This window comes from Myxocyprinus asiaticus, chromosome 13, assembly GCF_019703515.2.
Source record: "Myxocyprinus asiaticus isolate MX2 ecotype Aquarium Trade chromosome 13, UBuf_Myxa_2, whole genome shotgun sequence".
In the NCBI taxonomy this organism is placed as follows: domain Eukaryota; kingdom Metazoa; phylum Chordata; class Actinopteri; order Cypriniformes; family Catostomidae; genus Myxocyprinus; species Myxocyprinus asiaticus.
This window is the reverse complement of record NC_059356.1, coordinates 4878508-4890922: the sequence shown is the minus strand read 5'-3', so window position 1 is coordinate 4890922 and position 12415 is coordinate 4878508.

Sequence of the window (12415 nt, the reverse complement as noted above, 5' to 3'; positions counted from 1 at the left end):
TCAAGTGGCAATAAGTGGTGACATTAAGGGGCAGCTCCATCAGGTCCACCTCCTTCCTAAAGACAGACTCCTTCTAAGGTTCTTATGGTGGGACCAAAAGACTGAGAAACCACCTGATGTGTACGAGTGGCAAGTCCTTCCATTCAGCACAACCTGCAGCCAAACAGTCAGTTGAACACTGCTTTTATGTTGACAACAGCCTGCAGAGTACTCACTTTTCAGTTGAAGCCTGTGAGCTCAATTAAGGTCCCTACTGGCTTCTGGAAGATTTAAGATTCAACAGTTGGCAAGTAATGAAGCCTCAGCTGTCAGTCATCTCCCTAAATAGGCCAAATCAGAGAGCACAGAGTTGTGGATCTCCCACAGTCAGCCAGACCCCCAAGAGATGACCCTGGGACTAAGCTGGCACTGTGTACCTGACACCCTCCATTAACACCATTATCAAATTGTCTACCAGGGGGTGACAATGAGGAACATACACCGGGTCCTCACCAGTCAATATGACCCCTTGGGGTACATACTCCCTTTCTCCACTAGGACCAAAATCCTAGTGCAACAATTGTGGGTAAAGGAGCGAGAAAGGGACAACCCACTTCACCCCTCCAAACTGCTCCAAGCCTGGCAAAGCTGGGAAGCCAAACCACTGATCACCATACCTCGGTGCTATGTGTCGGCTTTACTAGATGCACCAGAAGGAAGATGAGAACTAAATTTTTTGTGACATTTCTGAGGCAGCCTACGAGTCAGTGGCATACCTCTGTTCTCAAAAGCAAGGAGAGGCTGAGCATACCTCTGTTCTCAAAAGCAAGGAGAGGCTGAGCTGGCTTTCATCCTGGCAAGATACAGAGTGTCTCCAAAAAGGCAACAATCCAGGCCTAGGCTGGAACTCTGTGCTGTGCTCACTCGAGCACATCTAGCCATACTGCTCCACAGTGAACTCTCATTAGAGATCAGGACCACATTCTTATAGAATGACTCAACAACAGTACTCACCTGGCTGAAATCAAAGTCCTGCAGATTCAAAGTGTTTGTGGGAATGAGAGTAACTGAGATTCAAGAGCTCACTGTGGGTCAATACTGGCACTATTTGGATTCAGCAAAAAATGCAGCAGATGACATCACACACTTCAAGACTTTCCTTGAATAATCACAATCCAACAGATGGGGTAAGGGGCTGCCTTTCCATTACCTACCACCCAAGTCATGGCCAGAAAGTCTTGCCATTGGGCTGACAAAGGCATCCAATGAGTTCCGTAAAGTTTTGTGTCCTTACTAAGGCAGATACTGGATCATCACTGCCAGATGCCAACCAGTTGTAGATCCCAGAACAGGATGACGGGGGGTACAGGTTACCCAGGAGCACCAGAGAACCAGCAAGCTGAAGCAGACTTATTAGGCAAATCCAGCTGGACAGTTTGGCCAAAGAGTATCAGGCTCTTACGGCTGATAAACCAGTCTCTTCAACCAGCTGCCTACTCACAATGTCACCATAATTGGAAGAACAGACAGCACTCATATCTGTGTGGGAGGATGACTCTGACGAGCTACAGACCTGAGTTGTAGCACTGTACATCTGATAATCCTGGATCCAATATACCCTATCAATCGCTTCCTTATAAAGCAGTATGACATCAAACTGCCATCCTGGTCCTTAAAGGGTCTTTGCAGAAATTCTGAGAACTAGATGCTGAGAGGAAGAGAAGCCATATAGCACCACCAGCATTCCTGTGTTGAATGCCAAAGGTGGAGAGCAAAACCCACAATTCCAAAAATGGCAGAACTTCCCTCAGCCCAACCCAGTCTCACGAAACCAGCCTTCTACTCTACAGGAATAGATTGTTTTGGCCCATTTCTGTCGAAACAAGGGAGAAGCAACAAAAAGAGTTGTGGCACAATTTTCAAGTGCATGACTACCTGCTGTGTCTATTTAGATCTGCCAAAATAAAAGGATGCAGACACCTTCCCGATGGCTCTTAGGCGTATGGTTGCCCGACACAGAATTCCCTTTTTGGCTTTTGACTTGAAATTATGGCTGATCAGGGCACCAATTTCTGAGGGGGTGATATAGAGCTACACAAAGCCTTCAGTGCCAAAAGTCAAAATCTCCAAACCCAACTTGCTAACAGTTCCGTTACAACCCCCCAAATGTCCCACACTTCAGAGGTTTGTGGGAGCATGAAATCCGCTCAATCAAGACTGCATTGCATACGACAGTAGTATCTCAGGTACTCACAGAGGAAGTCCTCAGGACACGTCTCACAGAGGTTGAGTCTATACTTAACATAAAACAACTGGGGTGCATCTCCTCTAGGGTTGCAACCGTATGAGATTTTCACAGTATGATAACCGTCTCAGAAAATATCACGGTTTCACGGTATTCGGTATTACACAATTATTATTATCAGTTACAATGACCAATAAAGGAATGAAAACAGAAGGTTTTCTTTGGTTGAACAAATGCTTTATTATAATTGTAACGACATTTTTTAATGTTTTTTAAAAAAAGTCTCCCTTTTGAAAATAAAAAAAATAAATAAGAAAGCTGTACATTTCCATTTGAACCAAATAAATTAGGAGGGAAAAAAGGAGAAGGACCTTAAAAAAACTCTCTCACTTTAGAAATAAATAAATAAAACTGTATTTTTAGCAACATAAATGGGAGAGAAAAAAGTGCAGGACTTTTTGATACTATTTCCCTGAGATCAGATTATAATAGTAGCATGTATTTCTTGATTTCTTATCAGGCCAGGTTATGATGAAGAAATGTAAGCATGTTGAGATTTTCAGGGCTCAGTCTTGACCGCTGAGGTGACAAAATGTGTCCGCTTGTACTGAACATCCTCTCTGTAGGCACGCTTGTGGCAGGGATGCAGAGGTACTTCCTGGCCACATTTGCCAGGAGAGGCATTTCTTCAGCATGCATTTTCCACCAAGCCAGAGGGTCAGTGTCAGTGCTGATGGTAGGAAGAGATGTGTACATCTTCACCTCAGACAGCACTTTTTCATGGAAGTTTTCATTTCCTGAGGTTTCCTTGTTCTGCCTAGATGAAGTGATTCACTGTAACAACCCAGACAGACTTTTCTCTTTCCTCTTAGTGATGGTGCTGCTGCTGCTTCCCTCTCCTTACTCATTTTCTTCCCTTTCTGCATCTTCTCTGCATGGAGGCACTGCTGTTGCAAGATTCACGGCTTCTTCCATGCATGCCTCAACTGTGTCATCCAGGTTTTTACAGAAGCTTCCCTTAAATCATGCATCCAGAAAGCAGGAGATGTGCAACACTCATTCCACCCACTCTGTGTATCTCAATTCTAGCAAGTCTTCCCTCATTACTTGCTTCATCTGTCTGGTATGTTGAATTCAGCTTGCTCAGTGAGAATTTCACTGCCAATATGCTCCAGTACTGGGGTAAGTGAGGACAGTGTGACCCATTTCTCCGAGGCCAGGGTATCAGTGAGATCATAGAGTGGTTGCAAGAGCTGATTGATATTCTCAAGAGTTGCAATGTCACTGTCTTTTGGCATGAGATGCCATGTACTGCTGTCGTTAGCCAGTACTGCGCAGACAGCCTGTTGCTGATGATCTCAAAAGTAGATCCCCAACTTGTTATCACGTCATGGATTAGGGCATGCTCAGGGATTTCCAGGTCTGCCTGTTTTTTTTTTTTTTTTAAATCTCTTTTATTCTTCCAACTCCTAGAAAATGCCTGAATTAAGTGCCAGCATGCTCTGACAGCAGATTCCACCCTTTGGGTCTTCAAGACTTTGTTAATGGCCAAATTTAAATTGTGGCCAAAACAACTGAGCCAACCACAAGGGAATTCTAAAAAGGCCTTCTTCATATTTGTTGCATTGTCTGTGGTAAATCCACACAGACTTTCCTTTGGAATTTTCCAATCCTGGCACTTAAGTTGCCAGTCTGAGGAGATGTAGTGGACTGTGAAACTTATAAATGGTTCCCCTCCAATACTACTGCTGGTCCACAGGTCTGTGGTGGCTGAATACCACACAGCTTCCTTCAGCTGTTCTCTCACCTCTTTGTACATGCAAGGGATTTAATTGGCAGAAAAGTATGTTCTTGATGGCATCTTGTACATTGGGACTGCCTTCTTCATCAGGTGGAGAAATCCAGGTTTTTCCACTACTCTTAAGGGCCTCATGTCTTTGGCAATAAAGTACACTACAGCATGATTCAATTCTTTGGCTTGTTAGAAAGTAGGATCTAACTTAATTCCCTTTGCAAATGTCTGTGTGACAGTTGATTGAGCTGGATCGGGAAGTGTCTTTCCAGAGCTAGCTTGACCCTAAAAAATTAACAGTTTTATAATTATAAACCAAATTATAAACATGATAAAAAATAGCATGTAACTATAACATGTTATATAACTAAATGCTGGTCTGCATGTTAGTTTACATGTTAGCATAGCATGTTAAATTAACTACTAAATGAAAAATAACCTCAGCTGTTTGAGCTTTTAAAATAATGTCCTATGATTATTAACAATTAACTAGTGCAACCAGACTGCTTCTGTCTGTACTTACTTAACTCACACACACACAGACTAACTTATGTCAGCCTTAACTAACTTAAGACAGTGTGTTTTATATGGGGTCAGATCGTGGTCTGTGTGTGTTTGTAAGAGAGATATTTTCGCCACACTGTTCAGCCACACGCACTCCATGCACTGACTGAAAGTTGTGTTGATGTGTGCATGCGACCAATCAGGAGCACCACGAGAATGTCATCACCCATGATTGTTCACACACACCCGTCAACACAACATTAAGTCAGTGCATGGAGTGTGCATGGCAAAAAATATCATCATATTATTTTTTTTGTATTAATTTACAAAAAAAAAGAAAAAAGAAAAGAAATTGGCTCTCAGACGGGAGCCAGCTCATGGAGCTGCATTATGATTGACTTTTAAACATTCACGTGTTTTTTCGTTAGGGATTAAAGTTATAAATAGGACAAATACATTGATCTGCATGGAGGCATGGTGTTCTTGGAGATGGGCAAACATGTTTGATGTGTTTCCTCCTTTGGCAGCCACTTTACGTTCACAGTTCTTGCAAATTGGATATCCGTCCTCGAGGACAAACCCCTGTGCATTTTTTGGATATCCAAAGTAATCCCACGCTGCTGATTTAAAAAAATAAATTCAAAGGGCGGTAGAGATCAGTGATATTAGCCTCGCTTCGCTCTGTAATTTACTCCGCTCATTGTGTGGGTGTGTGGTGCAAGTTGACGAGTCTCTGACAGGCAGCCGAGGAGGAAAGGAGATGCGCATGCGCAGTTGAGATTGTCCGTCCTGTTGCATTTTTTTAAATACCGTAGATAAGCAAATGTACATGGTATGATAACCGCCAATTTTCAAATCATGGTATACCATGAAACCGGTATACTGCTGCAACCCTAGTCTCCTCTCTCTGTTGATGGGGCGGTAAGATGCATATCTACCACAAATAGACTACCCTGAGTCAGAGATGCTTAGTCGGAGAGATGGCACCATTCACAGTTATTGACAGATCAGTTTTGGACTAGATTCATCAAGAATTACTTGCCAAGGGAGTCACGTGACACCATGCGAGGTTTGGATGTGTGAACGGCGAAATCTGCGCACTTTGCTAATTTTAACACTATTAATGTCATAAACCGTTGAGATTCGATACACTCTGTTCTATAACTGTTATAGGAGGACAATATGTCAAAGAATTCAAAATCCTCAGGATCTGGAGACATTAAAAGACACAGACGTGCTCAAGCTGACACCCCTGTGGAGGCCTCGAGCCCGGGAGTTGATTTGGTCGGAGAAGTGAGGGAAATTCGGTGAGAAATGTTGAACATGTCGGCAATGCTTACAAAGGTCGTTGCTGACTTGGAGGATCTTGTTGTAATACATCGATCGATCACTGCCATGGAGATAAAATTCACTGAGTTGGTTACAAGAGTGGGGGATGTAGAGAAACGGATCGATTATCTGGAATCATAGGAGAGAAATTATCTGCTAATCCGCTAGTGACCAAGGTGGATTTGGAGCATGTCTGGGAGAAGTTGGAGGACATGGAGAACCGTAGCCGGCAGAATAACATCCGTATTGTTGGAATTCCTGAGGCTAAAGAAGGTCAGGATATGGTGAAATTCCTGGACGGGCTCTTTCCGAGTCTGCTCAATATAACAGGCCATAAGCTGGAAATCGAGCGAACTCACAGGGTTCCAGCTCATCAATCTGCTGAGGGAGACAGGCCCCGATCAATTCTGGCCAAATTTCTGAGATCATCCGATAAAAATCTTGTGTTATGCGAGGCAAGGAATAAAGGAAGGATTTCTTGGAAGAACCAGAGCATTTTCTTGTACCCAGACTTTGCGAATTCGACAAGAGAGAAATGTGATCAATTCGAGGAATGCAAGAAACTCTTACATCAACGGAAGGTCGCTTTTGCACTGATGTTCCTGGCCAAATTGAGAATAGATGCAGTATAACATTTACATGTCCCCAGAAAGCGATGTCCTTATAAAGTAAATGGAGTGAGTTATTTTGTGGTACTCACGTTGCAGCCAAGTGGACCGACTCACTGAACATTCACTTGACTCTCCAAGGAAATTGAGCGCCTTTTTGTTTCTTTTTATGCTGGTCCCGCCTAGCGGCTGGAGTTTGTTTTGTGGAGTAACACTCCTTCGGGACAGTGTTGTGGATGATTCTGCATTTCTTTGTGCTTATACCTCATATTGGTTGGAGTTTGTTTTATGGAGTATTTCTTGCAAGTCATTGGAGTGATTGGGTCATTTGTCACACTCATGTAGCAGCCGAATGGGCCGGCTCAATGAACATTTGTTTGACTGTCCGAGGAAACTGAGCCCTTTTGTTTTGTTTTTTGTGCTGGTTCAGCCTAGCTGCTGGAGTTTGTTTTGTGGAGGAACACACCTTCGGGACAGTTATATGGATGAATCTACACATTCTTTGTGTTTATTCCGCCTACTGGCTGGAGTTTGTTTTATAGATTATCTTTTGTTGTGTAATTCTGTCTCACAAAATTTGTATAGAAACACCAGACTTGAGCAATCGTTTGAGTTTAGAGGGATGGACACCAGTTGGCGCTGTTGTGCACGGGGTTAATGCACACGTATTTCTTTTTTCTGTTTGTTTGGTTTGGGGGGAAGTCTGTGGTTTGATTGTTGCACTAACGTTGGAATGTGGTCTTTATAATTTTATTTTTGACACACAATCAATTTTACTAATATGTCAAAATGTCAAATGTTAATATTGGATTGTCTCTCTCCACATGGAATGTGAATGGGTTGGGGCACCCCATAAAAAGAAGGAACGTTATTTCTCTTCTTAAGCGTAAGAAATACGATATAGTGTTTCTTCAAGAAACGCATCTGTCCCAGCAGGAAGCTGAAAAATTTGGGAAGATATGGGGACAGGTTTTCTTTAGTGCTGGCTCAAGTATGAGTAGGGGTGTCATTACACTGATAAGTAAACATCTACAATTCAAATGTCTCAAACAGATTAAAGATAAGTTAGGGAGAGTCATTATTGTTTTAGCAGAAATTCAGGGGCAAAGTCTTATTTTGGCTAATATTTACACACCTAACGTTGATGATCAGGGCTTTTTTATAGATCTTGAAGGGATGTTGCAAGCTGCTGGCATCCCTCATGATATAACATTGGGAGGATACTTTAATCTCTTGATGGACTCAGTCCTTGATCATAGTGAAGCAAATGTGTGCAAGCCCCCAGAGCAACATTGATGCTTCACAGGATGTGTAAAAATCTTGGTTTTACAGATATTTGGAGACTTTTGAACCCATCTGGTAGGGACTATAAATTTTTTTCATCAGTCCATAAGATTAAATATAGAATTGATTTTTTTTTATATATCTAAGTCCCTCATTTCATCTGTTGTTGATTACTCAATTAGAAACATTTTAGTCTCTGCTCGTGCCCTGGTGTGTTTAGAGGTGTTGCCACATACAGAGAAAAAGAAATCATATAGTTGGCACCTTTTGCAAAATCCTGAATTCCAATAAATTTTAAAGGCTGAAATCAATGTCTATATGGAGACCAACTGGTCCTCAGAGTCCTCTGTGGGCATGGCTTGGAAGGCACTTAAGGCGGTTCTTAGGGGCCGGATCATACAGTATGCCTCATTCACCAAAAAATCCAAAGCACAAGAACTCATGGAATTGGAAGGGAATATTAAAAGTGCAGAGGCAGATCTGACGCACCGAAGGTCATCTGATGGCCTCAGAGAACTAACCCGATTGAAATACAGATATAATACAATTTTGTCATGGAAAGTGGAGTTTTGGATATTCACGGCAAGGCAGTCATACTTTGAGTCAGGGGACAAAGCAGGGAAGCTTCTGGCTAGATATATAAAACAGAGAGTCTTTTTCTACCATTCCCTCAGTAAAATCTGCTGGTGGTGAAATGTTTACCTCAGCCATTGATATTAACCCTCTGGGGTCGACGGACACGCCGGCGTGTCCTGCTGGATATTTTCCTCATAACAGTGGAAACAACTTAAAATACTAAATTTTTGGGCATACAGATAAGTTTAAGACATCATTAGAGACTATAAAGGGTCTACTTTTATTTTGTGTACACTCACAATAACAACAATACCTTGAGCTTTTGTAAAATAAAGAAAATAAACAGGGTGCGCTTTCAGCCGTCTCTGTCTCCACGAGCATCTTTCTGAAACACGTCACAAAAATGAACTGAAACTCCGTGAATATTTATCACACAAACATGAAACATATGTCTAAAGAAAGCTTAAAATGTCTACTTGTAAATAAAACAATTCAAATTTAAAACAAATATTCTCCTGCAATATAATCTGTATGAAACTAAGTGATGTACAGTTTCTCCTGGCTCAGCTCATTATATCTAATGAGATCACACCCACCAACAGAGCGCGCTTTTCATACGGTAATGTGCTGAGGCGATCAATACAAATGGTAAACGCCCCCAACACTGCCTCAAAAAGCATCAAGTTCATTTACTTTTCTGCACGTTTGGAAGATGGCACGCTACACAGGTGAGGAAGCTCTACAGATGGTCTTGGATAGTGATGAAGAGTTCACATTTTCCTCAGAAGAAGAGCGGGAATCCGACGAGGAACGTTTGCATATTGAAGAGCGACTTGATCCAGCCGAGGATACAATTTCGGATGAGTGAGTCATTTAGTTTTACTTACATTAGTTGACATGCTATTTTATATAAACATGGACATATTTTACTAGTTGGACTATTTCCAGACTTGCCAGCCAGGATTCAAAGTATTGACATTTGAAATATGTCCTAATAGGCAAGTTTTAGTTACATTTAAATGTTGTTTCGGCTAAAGCAGGTCTTTAAATTGTATGCTGTATGATATAAATATGATATGTAATATGATATAAAAATAATATGAATGTTTAGATTATATTTTAACTAGAGTTTATGCTGCCTCATTATCACCAACAAAGCTTGTGCTTGCAAATATCTGTTCGGATGTAAATGTGTAAAATGTGCTGTAAATATGCCCATATTAGAAAATCAGCATATTAGAATGATTTCTGAAGGATCATGTGACAGTGAAGACTGCAGTAATGATGCTGAAAATTCAGCTTTGATCACAGGAATAAATTGCATTTTACAATATATTCAAATAGAAAAGTTATTTTAAATTGTAAAAATATTTCACAATATCACTGTTTTTGCTGTATTTTGGATCAAATAAATGCAGCCTTGGTGAGCAGAAGAGACTTCTTTTAAAAACATTAAAAAATCTTACAGATCTAAAACTTTTAAATGGTAGTGTAGGTCTAAAGTTTTTAAGTAAAGTCTTTAAAAAAATGTATAGTCAGATTACTTCTTTTAACTTAAACTACAAACAATACATTCAATCATTAAGTCTCCTCATATTCACTCTCTCTCAGGGGAGGGGTCTTTGTCTCCTCAGGTGTGAATCACATCAATATTCATGATCATCCACGCCTCCTCGCATATGGCCTTTCTAACACTAAAAGTGTCTTACAAAAGTTAAATGACTATATTGTTTTGTATGAATGAGTGATCAGGATGGTTTTCACATAATTTTTGTAGCAAAAACTCTAGGCTTCAAGATCCAGTTCTCAAAAGTATTGTGAACAAATGTTTAGTATGTTTTATATGGCCTTATTTCAGTGACTTAAAAGTTTTGTTTTTAATTTTTGTCAGTGTTTGCAAAAACCATGCATAAACGTTATTTTCTCAAAAATACAAACATGTACATACATGTTGCTCACATATTATTGTAGCCCAGTTTGTGCTGAATACAGTGTTATCAGACTTTAGCCATTAATATGTTTTTAAGCAACTGAAAAAAGCACAAATGTCAAGGCATGTCAAAACTTCTCCAGGGCCCAAAACACCCTCAGATCCCAGAGGGTTAAAGACACACCCACCTGCTGGCGATGCCAATCAGAAGATGGGGACACAACTCGTGTTTTTGGTGGTGCATTAAGATCCAAGAATTCTGGTTGAGGGTTCAGAGTTTTAAGTGTGACGTATTGGGCACTCAAATTTCATTTTGACCCTGACTCTGTATTCTAGGTGATGGGGCGGTCATTAGTATAGGAGAGAAATTGGGTCCTAGCCAGTGTCATGATCGGTAGATAGATCATTCTGAGGGGATGGAAGTCGGCTGGTGCACCTTCATTTTGGGAGTGGTGCACGGAGATGGGCAGGGTGGCGGCATTTGTGGAGATGTCAGATAGAAGGCTAGGCAACCTGAGGGTGTTTAATATGAAGTGGGGCAGCTCTCTCGGGGAGGGGTAGTGGAGAGGGATTTATAGTTTAAATGTGTGTGATTGATATATATATTATATTTGCCCGTGCATGTCACGTCATTTCCATACACAGAGAAAATAAGATCTGGCTACTGTAGCACGTGTGTGGGAGTAGCTTGAACCTGAATGTTTGTTGTCACAACGAACGAGAAACATTGACCATGAATCATTAAAAACGGCAAACCTCTGGGGTATCACCGGTTGTAAAAACAAAGAAACCCCGGACAGAGTCTACAAGCAAAAAGGGAAAGCAACAGAGTCCGTAATAAAAGCCAATTCAACATCGGCTTGGCTTTTCAGAGGTGGCGACAACTCCGAGATCTGAAAGAATTTAAAAGCGACCCAGAGATGGCTTTATTCTTACTCAGCAGGTAAGATATTTCATTGATACGGTTTATGTATAGTTGTGTAAACACCTCTGTGTGTGTGTGGTGAAATACAATAATTATACTGTAATCGGTGCAGAACTTTTCATTTGCTAGCACACGTGTGTATTTTTCTTATATACAGTATACAAAAATCCTTTAGTCCTAGGCTTGCCAAGGACATGTGAGTCTTGAAATGATGTTGACCACTAGTTGGTAACAATGACAATCTGTAAATTAGTTACTACTGTGGTCTATTTGGCCAGAATATCCTGCAGTTATAAAAACTTTACAACATTTGACCTTATCAGACTAGCAATCGTTGCCTAATGTCAACAAACATTGCCTAACTTTTGCAACGTCATTTATTTCATGGCACTTACCTGCTCCGATGACATGTTTTCGGATATCTGACTTTTCTTTTCTTTCGTTATTTATTTGTCCATTTGCTCTGATAAGATGTTCTGTATCCAGTGTACACCGGTGCCTCAAACCACATTCATCCACACACAGGGTTAGGAGGGTTACTTTTGAAACGTATTCCACTACAGATTACAGAATACATGCTGTAAAATGTCATTTGTAACGTATTTCGTTAGATTACTCAAGTTCAGTAACATATTCGAAATACTTTGGATTACTTGGAATCCCATGCCTTGGGTACTGACACACCCCTCACCCATACAGACACTGGCTTTTGGACCTGATGCTGATAACAGCTTGGATGGCCCTTTTCCTCTTTGGCCCAGATAACACAACAGCTTTGTTTTTCAAAAGCTTTTTGAAATGTGGACTCTTCAGACCAAAAAAAACACAGTTCCACTGTTCTACTTTCCATCTAAGATGAAAGAGAGCCCAGAGAAGTCAGCAGAGCTTCTGGACAGCGTTGATGTAGGGCAGGGTTCCTCAATAGGCGGCCCGCAAGAGAAAAATGTTTGGCCCGCACTTTCAAATAGTGTTGTCAAGGTAACATCAGTGTAAGCACGTCGCTGTAGCGAAAATTCAAACGCAGCATCATTGACAGCATTAGTCTAACAGCGAAAACATGGCGAGTGTGAAGAAAAGTGGACACGGAAAATAGACGATTCAGATGTGAATGGACTGAGCAATTTTGTTTTATTTTGCCTGACCACCACAATGCAAAGCCAACGTGTTTGTTATGCACGCAGACCATGGTGATCTGTAAGGCTGATAACATCAAACGCCATTTCAATGCATTGCACAACAATTT